The sequence below is a fragment of the Delphinus delphis genome, chromosome 15 (genome assembly GCF_949987515.2).
Source record: "Delphinus delphis chromosome 15, mDelDel1.2, whole genome shotgun sequence".
In the NCBI taxonomy this organism is placed as follows: Eukaryota; Metazoa; Chordata; class Mammalia; order Artiodactyla; family Delphinidae; genus Delphinus; species Delphinus delphis.
This window is the reverse complement of record NC_082697.1, coordinates 50,915-67,493: the sequence shown is the minus strand read 5'-3', so window position 1 is coordinate 67,493 and position 16,579 is coordinate 50,915.

Below are 16,579 nucleotides of genomic sequence, written 5' to 3'. Positions count from 1 at the left end.
CGTGGGCACGGATGCTGGCGTGTAGGACCCTGGCGTTGAAGAACCACAGCACTGAGGAGGCTGCTTTGCTCCTGTAAGACCTGTGGGCTTTCCAAGCTGTTCTCCGGCTCCAGGATTCTGGGAGGTCCTAGGCAGCCTGGCCTCGGGCTTCTGGGTCCTCGGTGTCTCTCGGCTTCCATCCGCGATGATACCCTGAGCTTCTGGGGCTTTGTCCACTGTGGTGTCAGCAGACCTGGGCTTGAATGGGGCTCTGCACCTACCTGCTGGTGTCTGCGTGTGATGCTGTGGGCAGAGGGTCCACGGCAGCCCCTCTGGCTTCAAGCAGATGCAGCAGCACCGTGGTGCTAGAAGGTTGTATGGTCCCACAGTCTGATGATGACATTAGCTGTTCACCCCCCAAAAAGCTGATCCCACCTCCTGCTTGGAGGGTCTGCCTCAGCCACCAGCCTCCTGGGGTCCAGAGTTGGGGGAGGGTCTTGGTGTCATTGGCATATGCTCTCTTAGGATTTATTTTTGGGGTGGGGACCTCATCCACAGCCAGGCCTCCTCTCCCAGCCGGCAGACCCTTCTTTTACACCCTGCAGAGAATAAAACTCAAGGCTTTATCCTGAGGGAGGGGAGCGTTCCCCAGCTCTCAGAGACACTTGCCACCAGCCACCTTGGTTACAGGCCCTTTCTTCCCTTTCCAGCATCACCTGAATCTGCCAGGTACCCGGGTTCTGAGGTGCGGATGGCCTTGGTTCTGAGCTTCCCACACTCTAGCTATAATTCGGGTTTGGGGTCTGCTAAGTCGTCCACTACATATTGGTGTCTTTTCTGCCTTCTGAATCACATTGTTGTCTCCTCTTCCATCTTCCCATTCCTGCCAGTTTATACCTTTTTTTTTAAAAACATCTTTATTGGAGTATAATTGCTTTACACTGGTGTGTTAGTTGCTGCTGTATAACAAAGTGAATCAGCTATACATAGACATATGTCCCCATATCCCCTCCCTCTTGAGTCTCCCTCCCACCCCTCTAGGTGGTCACAAAGCGCCGAGCTGATCTCCCTGTGCTATGCGGCTCCTTCCCACTAGCTATCTACCTTACGTTTGGTAGTGTATATATGTCCGTACCTCTCTCTCACTTCGTCCCATCTTACCCTTCCCCCTCCCCGTGTCCTCAAGTCCATTCTCTACGTCTGCGTCTTTATTCCTGTCCTGCCCCTAGGTTCTTCGGAACCATATATATTTTTTGATTCCATATCTATGTGTTAGCATGCGGTATTTGTCTTTCTCTTTCTGACTTACTTCACTCTGTATGACAGACTCTAGGTCCATCCACCTCACTGCAAATCGCTCAATTTCGTTTCTTTTTATGGCTGAGTAATATTCCATTGTATATATGTGCCACATCTTCTTTATCCATTCATCTGTTGATGGACACTTAGGTTGTCCATCCTAATAGCTTGGACTTCCATGTCCTGGCTATTGTAAATAGTGTTGCAATGAACATCGTGGTACATGACTCTTTGAATTACGGTTTTCTCAGGGTAGATGCCCAGTAGTGGGATTGCTGAGCCATATGGTAGTTCTATTTTTAGTTTTTTAAGGAACCTCCATACTGTTCTCCATAGTGGCTGTATCAATTCACATTCTCACCAGCAGTGCAAGAGGGTTCCCTTTTCTCCACACCCTCTGCAGCATTTATTGTTTGTAGATTTTTTGATGATGGCCATTCTGACTGGTGTGAGGTGATACCTCACTGCGGTTTTGATTTGCATGTCTCTAATGATTAGTGACGTTGAGCATCCTTTCACGTGTTTGTTGCCTGCCAGTTTATACCTTAAAAACTGTCACTTTAGCCAGGTTTTGAGAGGGTGCCAATGTAGATAGGCGTGTCCACCTGCCCTCCTTACCTGGACCCACAGGTAACGCCCCAAGTGGGTGAGCATCGGGCTGTGTGTGGAGGCTGTGTTGAGGCCACCCCACGATTGCCGGAGAGACTCTCCCCTTGACCACTGCACCCCTAAGGCTCATGGCTCCGTAGAGGCTGTTACAGCTGTGGGTGTGGAGGGTTTCCTGACACTGGGCGATACGGGGCCACACCTTGCCATACGGGTCTGCAGGTGTCATGACGCTGCCTTTCTCTTTGCTCCTCCTTGAAATAGGAGGTGGCTTCTCCGAGAGAAGCCCAGCCCCCACCTCAGCCAGGTGCCCGTCCGGTTAAAACATAGGGGTGGCCAGGGGACCCACGATTGTGGGCACACCACCAGTGCTGGCAGCTGACCCTAGGGACAGGCCCCTGCGGTCCCTTCTGCCCCCCAGACCCCGCCCCTGCTAGCCTTGCCCCTCTCCCTGTCCCGTCTGGTGTAGGGTGTGTGGGCCACTGAAGCCTGGCCTCTACCCTTCCAGTGCTTTGATGGCTCCCTCATCCCTCCCCTCTGTGCCCTCCTCCAGCCTGTCCCCCTTGCGCCCCGCAGAAGCTGCCCTGGGTCTCCTCCTGGCCTCTCCCCTCCCTTTCTCACCATCCCTACAAGAGTGTGCCACGTGCAGGGAACGCCCACACTGTCCCCAGGCCTGCCTTTCCCAGTTCTAGCACCTTCTGGGTCTCCACTTGGATGTCCCACCTGCCACAGGAAGGCAGAGCAGGGTGCCCCCTAGATCAGGCCAGAGTGGGGAGAGGGGTGGCTGCATGGGGCAGGAGGTGGGCCCAGGGCCCTGGGTCTGAATTAGGAGGATCCAGTTGTGCCCCTGGACACCTCAGCTAGGAGCAGCCCACAGCGGGGAGCCACGCCTGGCAGGAGCCCCAGCAGTTGAGAAGTCCCCAGACCTGCTTGGACCGTCAAGGGAGAGACCCTGAGCCTAACCCTCCCCGACAGGTGGCTGCACGGTGAACTCCAGAGGAGCTCTGGTCCCTCCTCCCAGGGTGCTAAGCTCTGAGAGAAAAGCAATCAGTGCTTCTGATTCATAAATAACTTTGCTTTAAAACATGACGGAGGGGCCACAAAGAGAAAGTATTTGTCTCCCTTCACCTCGGGCTAATTACCGATGGGGTCTTTTTTTTTCCAGAATGAGAAGGCTCTTTGCAGATCAGCTTGTCTGTAGTGTGGCCCAAGGTACACTGCCCCACTGCAGTGTGGGAGGAGCCGGGTGGAAGCTGGCCTCTGTGTCTTGGACAAAGAGGTTGACGTAGCTGCAGGGGCCCCACCTGGATGTCAGGGGTCTGGGGCCACCAGGCCCAGGAGATTCCCTTCTCAGCTTTACTGCCAGGTTCACAGTCCATGCCGTCCGACGGGAGGAGGACGGACCAGCCACATGTTCTGATCTCCTCTTTCTGGAGCCTCCTGGAGAGGCTCCTCCTTCACTGTGAGCTGGGGATGGTGGCAGCCACCAGGCAGGCCAGACCTGCTGTCAGAGTGGCCCCTCTCCAGTTGTTGTCCGGTGAGGATTCACTGTCACTGGGGTAGCCATGGGTTTCCCTCAAGGGCGGCCAGGCTTGTCCAAGATGTCTTCTCTGGACGCCTAAAGGCGGTCTCCTCCGATGCACACATTTTCAGTCAGAGGCAGAGAGGAGTAAGACATGGTCCTTGCCCTGGGACCACGTTTTCCAGAACCTTCCTGATCATTCCGGAGCCACCTTGACACTGTACCCTCCCTGGAGGCCCCTCCACATTCATGCTGTTCCCAGAGGTTACAGCGGCCTCCTGGCCTCATCCCCTGTGCTGACCCTGGGTGGGGGAAGGTCTGTCCCACGTGATTCCTGCCAAGCTGGGGGCTGGGATCACGACCAGACCCTCAAACGTGTTTCCTTCTTAAAGTGCTGAGTCTAGGGGCCTTTTAGAGTCCAGACAACTTTAAATTGAGAAATCATGTGTGCATGTTCAGAGGGGTTCTTTCCCTGGTCCACAGCCCACCCCAAATTCTTTAGTGCAGCAGGGATACTTCCCAGCTCACGGTCCCCACGTGTCCTGTGAACACAGCACTCAGAGCGGCCCAGGCCCTGGGCAGGTCGACCCTCTGTGGCAGTTTCCTCATCAGTTCAGGGGGCAGACACGCTGAGACAAGTGCGTGCGCTGCAGTGGGGAGCAGGCTGCCCTGAGACATCTGGACACCCCACCCCTGCCATCGCATGTCCCTGGGAAGCCAGCTCAGAGGCATCTGTGAGAGGGGTTCACAGTGGTGGTGATGTGCTCCAGGCCTCAAGGCTCACCCCCCCCATCCACAGAGCTCTGCCCCAGGGGCCATCCACACCCAGCCCGCACTCATGCTAGAGGGGCCCTAGGGTACCCCCAACAGGTTTATGTGCCTCTGGGTGGCCAGTGGTGTGGGGGAGGGGATGCTGCTGCTGCCCTGCACGTTGGAGCCCTGTGTCGGGACTGGCGGTCTTCAAACATTGTTCAGTCACCTAAACCCTTTAAGTGGAGTGTCACCCGGAGCCCCCATGCTGCTCTGGCGGAGGCTGAGGGTCAGACTGGTGTGGCCGTGGGCAGCCAAGCACAGAACTCATGCTCAGCAGGGTGGGGGATTTGTAGGGTTGGAGGAGGGCCCAGGAAGTACGTCTGGACAGTGGTGAGGGGCAGCACATGGACATGAGTTAGGAGTATGCCGAGATGCCCCTCACGGGCGCTCCTGGTTTCTGATACGTTAGCACAGGTGTCAGCTCTCTTGTTTGAGTCCAGGCCCGTCTCATACCTGGGAACCTTGAGCAGGACTCTTCCAGCCTCTGTGCCTCAGTTTCCTTCTCTGTAAAGGGGTCCATGGCACATGCTGCTGAAGGAGAGTGGGAGGGAGCGAGCGGGAGCGCAGGCCCCGGGCCACATGCCACCCCTGACGCTCTGGGGACCCCCTCTAGCCGCCTCTCCTTCTTGCACCCCCCAGCAGCACCAGCCATCACTCCTGGCTCCAAGATCTGCCCCTCGTGGGTCACCAGACGCCTGATGTCTGAGCACAGCTGCCAGCTAAGCCCTGGGTTTGCAGGCGCCCCCCAGGGCACTCCTGTCTGCAGAGTCTAACTGCCACCCACCTGGCGCCCGCAGGGTCAATACGACTGCTGCTGCCACCTGCACTAGCAACTGGTCTTGTCCACTGACAGCTGCAGCCAGAGGTTCTGGAGTTTGCTCTTCCCAGGCTGGCCCCATGTCTCTAAGGCTGCTACCCGCTCACGCTGTCCCCTCAAGCTTTCCCTCTCATAAGTCATAAAACACAGTGAGAGCTGGCTAAGGGGGAGGGGCCCCTCGAATCCTGGGAACGGCACACTAAGAAATGCGGGTATCAGCACCTCAGGGTGCTTCCGCCCCAGGTGTCCTGTAGACAGACCTCTGGGCCCTGATTTGCTACCACTTCTGGGTCAGGACCCTGTATTAGCCAGGGTTCTCCAGAGAAGCAGAACCAAGAGGAGATACCTATATCAGCTGTATCTGTATCCGTATCTGTATCCGTATCCGTATCTATATCTATTATCTATATCCGTATCCGTATCTATATCCATGTCATGTGTATCTGTCTATACCCGTACATCTATATCTATGTATGGAGAGTGGTTTATTTCCAGGAACTGGCTCACACAATGTGGGGGGGCAAGTCTGCAATCTGTAGGGCAGGCCAACAGCCTGGAGACCCAGAAGACCTGACGTCTGGAGGTGGGTGGCAGTGAGAGGGTGGTGAGTGGGATCTCCTCAGCTGCATGGCTGAGGCCCTCCATTCTGATGGGTAATTTGCTTTATTCAAAGTTTACTGATGTAAATGTGAACCACGTTTAAAAGATACCCTCACGGCAACACCTAACTGGTATTTGACCAAGTATCTGGGCACCATAACCTAGTCAAGTGGCCACATAAAAGTAATCATTGAAGATTCCTGAGCCCGGGCATTGCTAACCTTTTATTAAGGTGGTTTGTTTTAAGATGAGAAGTTATTCTTCAGAATCCCTTCCCAGTCATTTTACTTATGTGAATACATTTGAGTTCACCAATATTTCCAGATCAACATCAAACATAGTACAAATAGCAGAGAAGCCTCAACTCATGTCTGAAACTGTGGCTAATTCCACCACAAAGGGCTACGAATGGCTTAAAATGAAGAAGAACAAACTTTTTTCTCTTTTCAGATGACCTAGTTTGGACGCTCTCAACACAACAGTGCAGCGGCGACGCCTTGTGGTCAATATCGGGTCTCGTCATTGCTATGGCCTGGCCCTGGGATGCGATCCGTCCTGCCTCACTTCACAGATGGCCAGAGGCAGGAGAGAAGGTCCAGGTGTAACAGCATTCACTTGCTCTGAGGCCCCCTCCTTGACCCCCCCCAGTGGAGTCTGATGCGTCTGTGGGCAGTAATCTCACTCCGAGGCCCCAGATGCGGAGAGTGGACGTGAGCCCTTCCCCCTCCGTTGGAGGAGACGTTGGAAGCGGGGCTGGGGGTGGGGTGGGGTGGGGGAGGCATGTTTTAGTTACTGTAATTGCAAAGGCAATTCTTGTCCATAGTAAAAACAGCACTGAAGTAGGTAAAGTGAGAAGTGACGTCCTTGTCCAGGACCGAGGCACACTAAAAAATAATCTTATATATTTACCCACACAGTTAGCACTTCCAGGGCTCTTCATTCTTTTGTGTAGATCTGTATTTCCATCTGTTATTGTTTGCTTTCTGCATGAAAAACTCACTTTATCATTTCATGTGTCAACTTAAAAAAATGCACAACGTGAGAGTTGCGAGTTAAGTTTTATTTGGAGCAAAATGAGGACTGCAGCCCAGGAGACAGTATCCCAGATATCTCTGAGAAACCGCTCCAAAGAGGTGGGGGGAAGGTCAGTATAGATGTGATTTTGGCGAAGGGGGAGCACATGCAGTCAAACACATATCTTTTTGCAGAAGGTTTCTGCTAGTCACGAGGAACAGACGTCACCATGAAGGATTTTAGTGCTTTTCTAGATACGAGGAGATACAAGAAGTGGGCTCTTAAGAATGGCTCCTGGAAATGTCTAACTATCTGAAGACCTGTTCTGCCACTTTTTCCCGGAGCACAGAGTCCCTCATCTCTGCTCTCCACCCTGAACTCCTTTCAGGGGGTGTCGAAGGTCAGCAGCTGCAGCTACAGGAGCAGCACATGATTTAATCTTTGTAGAGGCAGCTGGCAAGTGCCCATGGCAAGGGCTGATTTGTTGTTGACACATGTTGTGTGGGTCTGCTGCTGCTTCTAGCTTTTGTATGTCTGAAAAAAATTTCATCTCCTTTTAAAAAAAATTAATATACTTCATTTTTGCCAGTAGTTTTTTTTTTTTTTTGCGAGTAGTTTTATGTTTACAGAAAATAGGGGATAGTACAGAGACTTCCCGTATACCCTCTCTCCCCTGCACACGGTTTCCCCTATCATTAACATCTTGCATTAATGTGGTACATTGTTACAACTGATGTACCAATATTGATACACTATTAAAGACCATAAGTTACATTAGGGTTCACTCTTGGGGTTGTGCATTCTGTGAGTTTTGACAATGCATATGTCATATAGCCACCATTACAGTATCACACAGAATAGGTTCACTGCCCTAAAAACCCTATGTGCTTTGTTTATTTGTCCCCCCTTCCCCCAACCCCATCCCTGGCAACCACTAATCTTTCTACTATTTCTACAGTTTCGCCCTTTCCAAAATGTCATATCATACAGTATGTACGTAATCACACAGTCTGTAGCCTTTTGAGACTGATTTCCTTCATTTATTTAGAAACAGCATAAGGTTCCTCCCTGTCTTTTCATGGCTTGACAGCTCATTTCTTTTTAGTGCTGAATAATAACATTCCAGAGTTGGGATGTACCACAGTTGTGCACAAAAATTGGCAATTGTGAATAAAGCTGCTGGAAACATTCGTGTGCAGGTTTTTGTGTGGACGTAAGTTGCCAGCTCCTTTGGGTGAATACCAGGGACACTGCTGTATCTGATGAGACTGTTTAGCTTTGTGAGAAGCTGCCACGCTGTTTTCCAAAGTGGCTGCACTAGTTTGCATTCCTGCAAGCAATGAATGAGAGTTCCTGTTACTCCATATTCTTGCCAGCATCTGGTGTTGTCAGCGTTTTGGGCTTTAGCCGTTGTAGCAGGTGTGTAGTGTGTCTCGTTGTTTTAATTTGCATTTCCCTGATGGCATAGGATGTTGAACATCCTTTTATGTGCTGATTTGCCATCTGTATGTCTTTTTTGCTGAGGCATCTATTCAGGTCTTTGGCCCATTTTTAAATTGGATTATTTGGCTTCTGTTGTTGTTGAGTTTTAAGAGTTCTTTATATATTTTGGGTACAAGTCCTTTATAAGTTATGTGTTTTGCAAACAGTCTCTCTCAGTCTTTGGCTTATCCTTTCGTTCTCTTAATAGTGTCTTTCACAGAGCAGAAGTTTTGAATTGTAATGAAATCCACCTTACTGGGACTTCCCTGGTGGCACAGTGGTTAAGACTCTGCGCTCCCAATGCAGGGGGCCCGGGTTCGATCCCTGGTCCGGGGACTAGATCCCACATGCGTGCCACAACTAAGAGTTCGCATGCCACAACTAAGGAGCTGGCGAGCCGCAACTAAAGAGCCCGCCTGCCTCAACTAAGATCCAGTGCAACCAAAAAAAAAAAAAAAAAAAAAAAAGAAATCAACCTTACCAATTGTTTCTTTCATGAATACTGTCTTTGATGTTGTATGTAAAACATCATCGCCAAGCCAAAAGTCACCCAGGTTTTCTTCTATATCATCTTCTAGAACTTTTATGTGATAATTGTGAGGTTTGTGTCTAGATCCTTTTTTGTGTATCTGTATGTCCAGTTGTTCTAGCATCATTTGTTGAAAACACTATCCTTTCTCCATTGAATTGACTTGCTCCTTTGTCAAAGAACAGTTGACTATATTTGTGCAGGTCTTTTTACGGGCCCTCTATTCTGTTCTGTTGATCTATTTGTCTATTCTTTCATCAATACCACACTGTCTTCATTACTGTAACTTTAAATTAAGTCTTGAAGTCGAGTACTGTCAGTCTCCAATTTTATTCTTCTCCTTCAATATTGTGTCGGATTTTCTTTTTTTTTGCCTTTCCACGTAAACTTTAAATCAGTTTGTGGATATCCACAAAATAGTTTGCTGGGATTTTGACTGGATTGCATTGAATCTACAGATCAATGTGGGATGAACCGACATTTTAACAACATTGAGTCTTCCTATCTGTGAACATGGAATATCTATTCATTTATTTAGGTTTTCCTTGATTTCTTTAATCAGAGTATTGTAGTTTTCCTCTTATCCATCTTGTACTTTTTTGGGTTAGATTTATACTTAAGGTTTTTTTTGTTGTTGTTTGTTTTGGTGCTAATGTAAACGTTGTGTTTTTTATTTCAAATTCCAGTTGTCCATTGCTGGTAAGTAGGAACGCGATAGATTTTTGTATATTAACATTGTATGCTGAAACCTTGCTATAATCATTTATTAGTTCAGGAGGTTTTTGTCTGTTTATTTTAATAGATATTGGGGGTATATTCTATGTAGACAATCTTGTCATCTGTGAACAAAGACAGTTATTTCTTCCTTCCAAATCTGCACACCTTTTCTCTCCTTTTCATGTCTTATTGGATTAGCTAGAGCTTCTAGTACAATGTTGAAGAGAAGTGGTGAGAACATTCTTGCCTTATTCCCAATGTTATGGGAAAGTATCTATTTTCTCATCCAGTATGATGTTTGTTGTGGGTTTTCTGTAGATGTTCTTTACTAAGTTGAGAAAGTTCCCTTCTAATCCTAGTTCGCTGAGAGTCTTTATAATGAATGGGTATTAGATTTTGTCAGATGCTTTTTCTGCATCTGACAAAATCCAATTTCATATCCAAAATTGATATGATCATAAGATTTTTCTTCTTTAGCCTGTTGATGTGATGGATTACTTTGAAATGTTAAATGTATCCCTGGAGTAAACTGCACTTGGTCGTGGTGTGTAATTCATTCTATATATTATTGGATTCAATTTGTACATATTGGATTTTTGTGTCTATGCTCATGACAGATATTGGTTTGTATTGGGTTGGCCAAAAAGTGCCTTCAGTTTTTAAGTAAAAATAAAAGACATATTTTTCATTTTCACAAAGACCTTTATTGAATAATGTATTCACTCTTTTGTTCCACTACCTTCTGCCATTTTTCAGGCAACTTCATCATTCCATCTTCCCAGAACTTTTTGTCTTTTTGAGCAAAGAACTGTTCCAGGTGCTTTTTACAGTCTTCCAGGAATTGAAATTTTTTCCATTAAGAGATTTTGTAAAGACCTAAATAAATGGAAATCCAAAGGTGCAATATCTGGGGAATACGGCAGATGAATCAGAACTTCCCAGCCAAGCTGTAACAGTTTTGCCTGGTCATCAAAGAAACATGTGGTCTTGCATTATCTTGATGGAATATTATGCATTTTCTGTTGACTAATTGTGGACGCTTTTCGCTTTCTGTTGAGTGCTGCTTTCAGTTGGCCTAATTGGGAGCGATACTTGTTGGAATTAATCGTTTGGTTTTCTGGAAGGAGCTCAGAATAGAGGACTCCCTTCTAATCCTACCATATAAAGAACATCACATTCTTTGGATGAAGACCAGCCTCTGATGTGGTTGGTGGTGGTTCATTTTGCTTGCCCCACGATTTCTTCTGTTCCACATTATTGTACAGTATCCACTTTTCATCGCCTGTCACAATTCGTTCTAAAATGGAACGTTTTTGTTGCGTTTAAGTAGAGAATTGCATGCGGAAATACGGTCAAGAAGGTTTTTTTTCACTTAACTTATGTGGAACCCAAGCATCAAAGCGATTACCATAAGCAAGCTGGTGCAAATGATTTTCAATGCTTGACTTGGATGTTTTGAGTATGTCAGCTGTCTCCCGAGTGGTATAACACTGATTGTTCTCAATCAGTGTCTCGATTTGATCCCTGTCGACTTCAACTGCTCTACCTGACTGTGGAGCATCGTCCAGTGAGAAATCTCCAGCACGAAACTTCGCAAAGCACTTTTGACACGTTCGCTCGGTCACGGCACCTTCTCCATACACTGCACAAATCTGTTTTTGCGTTTTGTTGCATTTTTACCTTTCTTGAAATAATAAAGCATAATATGCTGAAAATGTTGCTTTTTTCCCTTCCATCTTCAATATTAAAATGGTTACACAAAAATTCACCAATTTTGATAAGTCTTGTTTTAAATGCATGCTGATGTGACAGCTGTCACATACAATCTAACAAAATTGCTTCGAATGAAGTTAAAGACAGCTAAGTGCTACTCGAGCATCTTACAGAAAAAGGCAAATGAAACTTTTGGTCAACCTAATACTTTCCCTTTCTTGTAATGTCTCTGTCTAGTTTTGGTATTAGGGAAATTCTGGTCTCGTAGAATGAGTTAGGAAGTGTTCCCTAGTTTCTGTTTTGTGGAAGAGATCAGATAACTGGTATCATTTCTTCCTTAAGTACTTGGTAGAATTCACCAGTAAACCCATCTGTGCCTGGTGCTTTCTGTTTTGGAAGGTCATTAATTATTGATTTCTTTAATAGATGTAGGACTATTCACATGATCTATATATCCTTGTATGAGTTTGGTAAATTGCGTCTTAAAAGGAACTGGTTCATTTTTTAGATTATCATATTTGTGAGCTAGAGTTGTTCACAATATATATATTTTTTTAATTAATTATTTATTTGGCTGCATTGGTTCATCATTGCCGTGTGCAGGCTTTCTCTAGTTGTGGTGAGCGCGGGCTACTCTTCACTGTGGTGTGCGGGCTTCTCATTGCAGCGGTTTCTCTTGTTGCGGAGCACGGGCTCTTGGCGTGTGGGCTTCAGTAGGTGCAGCACATGGGTTCAGTAGTTGTGGCGCACAGGCTTAGTTGCTCCGCAGCATGTAGAATCTTCATGGACCAGGGCTCGAACCCGTGTCCCCTGCACTGGCAGGTGGATTCTTAATCACTGTGCCACCAGGGAAGTCCCCACAATATTTTTATTTGCTTTTAATATTCATGGGATCCATAGTGATGGCCCTTATTTCATTTCTGATAATTAATAATTTGTATCTTCTATTTTTCTTGGTTAGCCTGGCTGGAGGTTTATCAATCTTTTCAGAGAGCCACCTGCTGGTTTCACTAATTCCCCCTATTGATTTCTTGTTTTCTGTTTCATTGATTTCTGCTCAAATTTTTATTATTTCTTTTCTTCTGCTCACTTTGGATGTAATTTGCTCTTTGCTGTGTCAGTCCCAGCTTGTTGATGGTGATGCTCTCAGCTAGGAATGCCTGAGGCACTTTCTGGGCCTGTGTTACTTGTAGTGAGCCCCGGAGACATCCCCCCCTAACCCTGCTACTGGGGCAATGTTGTGGCTGGACTGGCTCTTGTGGTTCTTATTATGATCACTGGATGCACTTTAGCAAAAACCGTGAGGGAACTCTGAGGAACAAGATTTATTACTCACAGGTGCTGGAGGGTACGTGGCACAGCTCAGGGCCACACAGCAAGGTCAGAGGGGGAGAAAGAGAGCCTGGGGCTTTGCCTTTATTAGGGTCTGAGGGTGGCGTGTCTAGGATCATGGGGTCACTCATTACTGGCAAGCCTGGAGCATAAGGGCAGGAATTAGGGTGTAGGCAGGGTCATTCAGGTGCTCAGTTTTCTAGGTCTCCCAGGGTTTTCTGAAATGGGAACGCCATGCGAGGCGGGAGGGGAATTCCCTACCTGATCGTTTTGCTAGTAGTCGTGTCATACAGCTGGTGATATGTTTATTCACGAGCCATGTCATCTGACATGGATGCCTCGGTAATCAAAGCTTCACGCCAGGCACTTACACTACACTCTTCTCCCCTTTGTTTTTGTTTTTAAATGTATTTATTTTTGGCTGTGTTGGGTCTTCGTCACTGCGCGCGGGCTTTCTCTAGTTGTGGCGAGTGGGGGCTACTCTTCCTTGCGGTGCGCAGGCTTCTACTTGTGGTGGCTTCTCTTGTTGCAGAGCATGGGCTCTAGGCGTGTGGGCTTCAGTGGTTGCAGCACGTGGGCTCAGTAGTTGTGGTGCACGGGCTTAGCTGCTCCGTGGCATGTGGGATCTTCCCAGAGCAGGGATCAAACCTGTGTCCCCTGCATTGGCAGGCGGATTCTTATCCATTGCACCACTGGGGAAGCCCCTCCCCTTTGTTTTTGAAAGCTAGAATTCTAGGGTGGCAGGGTTTTGTTCTTCCTTTTAGTATTTTAAATATGTTACTTCACTGTCTTCTTGCTTGTATTGTTTCCATCAGGAGATCTGCTGTCAGCCTTATTTTTATTCCTTTGTACATAATGTGTCTTTTTTTCTCTGGGTGTTTAAAAGTTTTTTCTCTTTATCACTGGTTGAGCAACTCGATTGTGTTACACCTTGGTGTAGTTTCCTTCATGTTTCTGAGCTGGAGGTACCTTGAGGTTTGTAGTTTTCATCAAATTTGGAAAATTTTCAGCCTTCGTTTTTTCAAATAATTTTTTCTCTCCCAACTTGTCTTTCCTTCTTTCTGGGACACTAATTACATGTATATTAGGTCACTTGAGGTTGTCCCACAGTTGTCATTGAGGCTGTTAACTTTTTATTCTCCTTTCTCTCCATGTCTTATTTGGGACAGTTCCTATTGCTACCTCTTCAAACCTTCCTGCAGCAATGTCCAATCTGCTGCTAATAATATCTGCATAGTTTTCAACTCAGACATTATAATTTGCATTTCTAGAAGTTATTTTTGAGTCTTTTTTGGTAACCTCTATGTCTCTACTTAGCTGTTTTCAGTACTTGATACTCATTGTAGCACCGTGTTAGTGTCTTTGTCTACTGATAATAAGATCTGCGTCAGCTCTGGGCCGGTTTCAATTGCTTGATTTTTCTCCTCATTATGAGTTGTATTTTCCCCCTTTGTGTACCTGACAATTTTAGATTGGGTGCCAGACACTGTGAAGTTTACCTTGTTGAGGGTTCGATATTTTGTGTTCTTAAAAATATTCTTGGGCTTCCCTGGTGGCGCAGTGGTTGAGAGTCCGCCTGCCGATGCAGGGGACACGGGTTCGTGCCCCGGTCCGGGAAGTTCCCACATGCCGCGGAGCGGCTGGGCCCGTGAGCCATGGGCGCTGAGCCTGCGCGTCCGGAGCCTGTGCTCCGCAACGGGAGAGGCCACAACAGTGAGAGGCCCGCGTACCGCAAAAAAAAAAAAAAAAAAAAATTCTTGAGCTTTGTTTTGGGATACAGTTAGAAGCAAATAGTTTGATTCTTCCAAATCTTTCTTTGATTTGTTAGGTGGGGTCTGTGCAGTGACCAGTCTGGGGCTAATTATTCCTCACTACTGAGGCAAGAGCCTTCTCCGTCCTCTAACCAATGTCCAGTGAACCAAGAGGTTTTCCAGTCTGGCTGGTGGGAACCCGCACTACTTCCTGCCTTGTTACGGTGCGGGGCGTTACCTCGAATCCTTCTGGGCGGTTCTTCGCCCAGACTTGGGTTGTTTACTGACATGCGTGTGCTGATTAGTTCTCTGCTGAAAATTTGGTGTGTGTGGGGGGTCTCCTGCAGATCCCCAAGTTCCTCCTCAATGTCGCTTTCTCCTCACCAGCTGTGGCCTCTAGCTGCCTTGGCTTCCCTGAATCCTCAGTTTCATCTCCTCGACTCAGGGAGTCCTTCTGGCCCTGCTTGGGTTCCCTTTCTCTGCACCGCAGCCTGGAGGTTCTCACAGTGGCAAGATGGGGCAATTGCAGGGCTCAGCCCATCGGTTCTTCATCTCTCAGGAGTCACTGAGCTTTGTTGCACAATGTTTAGTGTCCCGAGAACTGTTGCATCACGTATTTTGTCCATTTCTTTGTTGTTTCACGAATGGGGGCAAGTCCAACTCCTGTCACTGCATCTTGGTCAGAGCTTCAGAGTTTCTTAGTAGAGTTTCAGTTTGGAATTACGAAAAAATTCTGGAGATCGTTAGTGGTGATGGTTGCACAACAATTAGAATGTACTTGACGCCACTGTTCACTTAAAAATGGTTAAAATGGTAAATTTTATGTTATCTGTATATTACCACACACACAAAAAAAACACCTTAAAAAAAAGGGCTACCTGAACAAAGGGAAGTCCTAGTACTGTTCTTTGAAGATGACAACACAACCCCGCATGTGGCTCCAGCCTCGGGTATGCTCCTGCCTCAGGCCTATGCATGACCACCCCTGTGCCTGGGGACCCCTCCTCCAGATACATCAACCATGAGTGGCCCACAGATCACCCAACCCAAGCCTACATCTTTCAGTGAGCTTTCCCAATACCTGTTAGAGACACCCCACAGCTCCCCATGGTGTGACCCCCACTCCCTGGGACAAGGAATAATCCCAGCTCACCCAACTACAGTGTGTCTGGTGGCCTTGGCAGGGCACTGACAGCTCTTTTACAGACGGACAAATTCTGCATGGGCTGGATGCTGTCAGGAAGCAGGGGTATCTAAATGAGTGATACCTGTGAGGGGCAGGGCAGAGGGAGGCTCAGCTGTGCTGAGGCAGGAGCAGGCCTCACTGCTGTGGGCTGGGAGAGGGCACGCTGGTGGCACAGAGACCTGGTTTTGGCTTCTACCTGGACACAGTTAAGATGTGGCCTTTGTCACAGTGCAGCTTTTCTGCCAGATGTCTGTGTCCAGCAGGACAACCTTGCCGTGAGCCCAGGCCAACTCCCATCGTCAGGGCTGCCCTTCTTCCTGGAGAGCATGCTAATATCTACTCCAAGGAAATAATCTCTGTAAAGCGCTTAGCATGATGCTCTACAAAGACCAATACTGATGGTATGTTGTCTATTATTTATATTAGGAAGACCACTCCGCAGAGCAGAGGGAGGGGTGGTGAGATGCCTGGCCGCATAGAGAGGAGGGAAGCAAGGCCTAGGCAGGGTGGGGTGGATGGAGGGCGTATCCCCTCACAGCAGGGAGAGGGTCAAGGATGGCTCCAGGACCTCTGTAATTTGAAACAGTCACTGACTATCGCAGGCAATCAGGTAGGAAGGGCTCTGAGAGCCAGTGTGACCGTCACTAGGTTGGCGGCAACCACAGGGCCACTGATTCGGGGCTGTGGACCACCAGGAGAAGCAAGCCTTCCCTGGAACATGGAAAGTGGTGAAAACTATGCCCCCAAGTGGAGCTCAAGTCTGGGGAGGAATGTGGGGGCAGGAGGGCCCCAGGCAGCAGTGCTTGCACCTGTTAAGTATAAGGGCTCCCTTATAGGACTGTGTCTAAAGAAAGGGTTCTGCTGCTAAAGACTCAGTTGGAAAACCTATGTGAGGTTTGGGCTGAGCAAAAGGAGGTTCGGGCAGATTTCACAAAGTTTACTGGGTAGGCCGGGCAGGTGGCCCACAAGGGATGTGTGGCATCGGGGCAAAAGGCCCCCCCGCGTCGGTGGGTGGCCGGGGAAGTAACACCGAGGATCTGCCAGTGGGCCAGGATGCAGGGGCACGCCACTTCTGAGACGCAGAATGACAGGAAGGGCTGATCAGGATGCGGCGTGGGAGGCGGCGATGAAGCCAGTGAGGGTGGGTGTGCAAGTCGGGGCTGTGTGGACCCCTCGCAGGGGTGGGCATGGTAGGGGCTCCTGCCCACTTCAGCTCTCC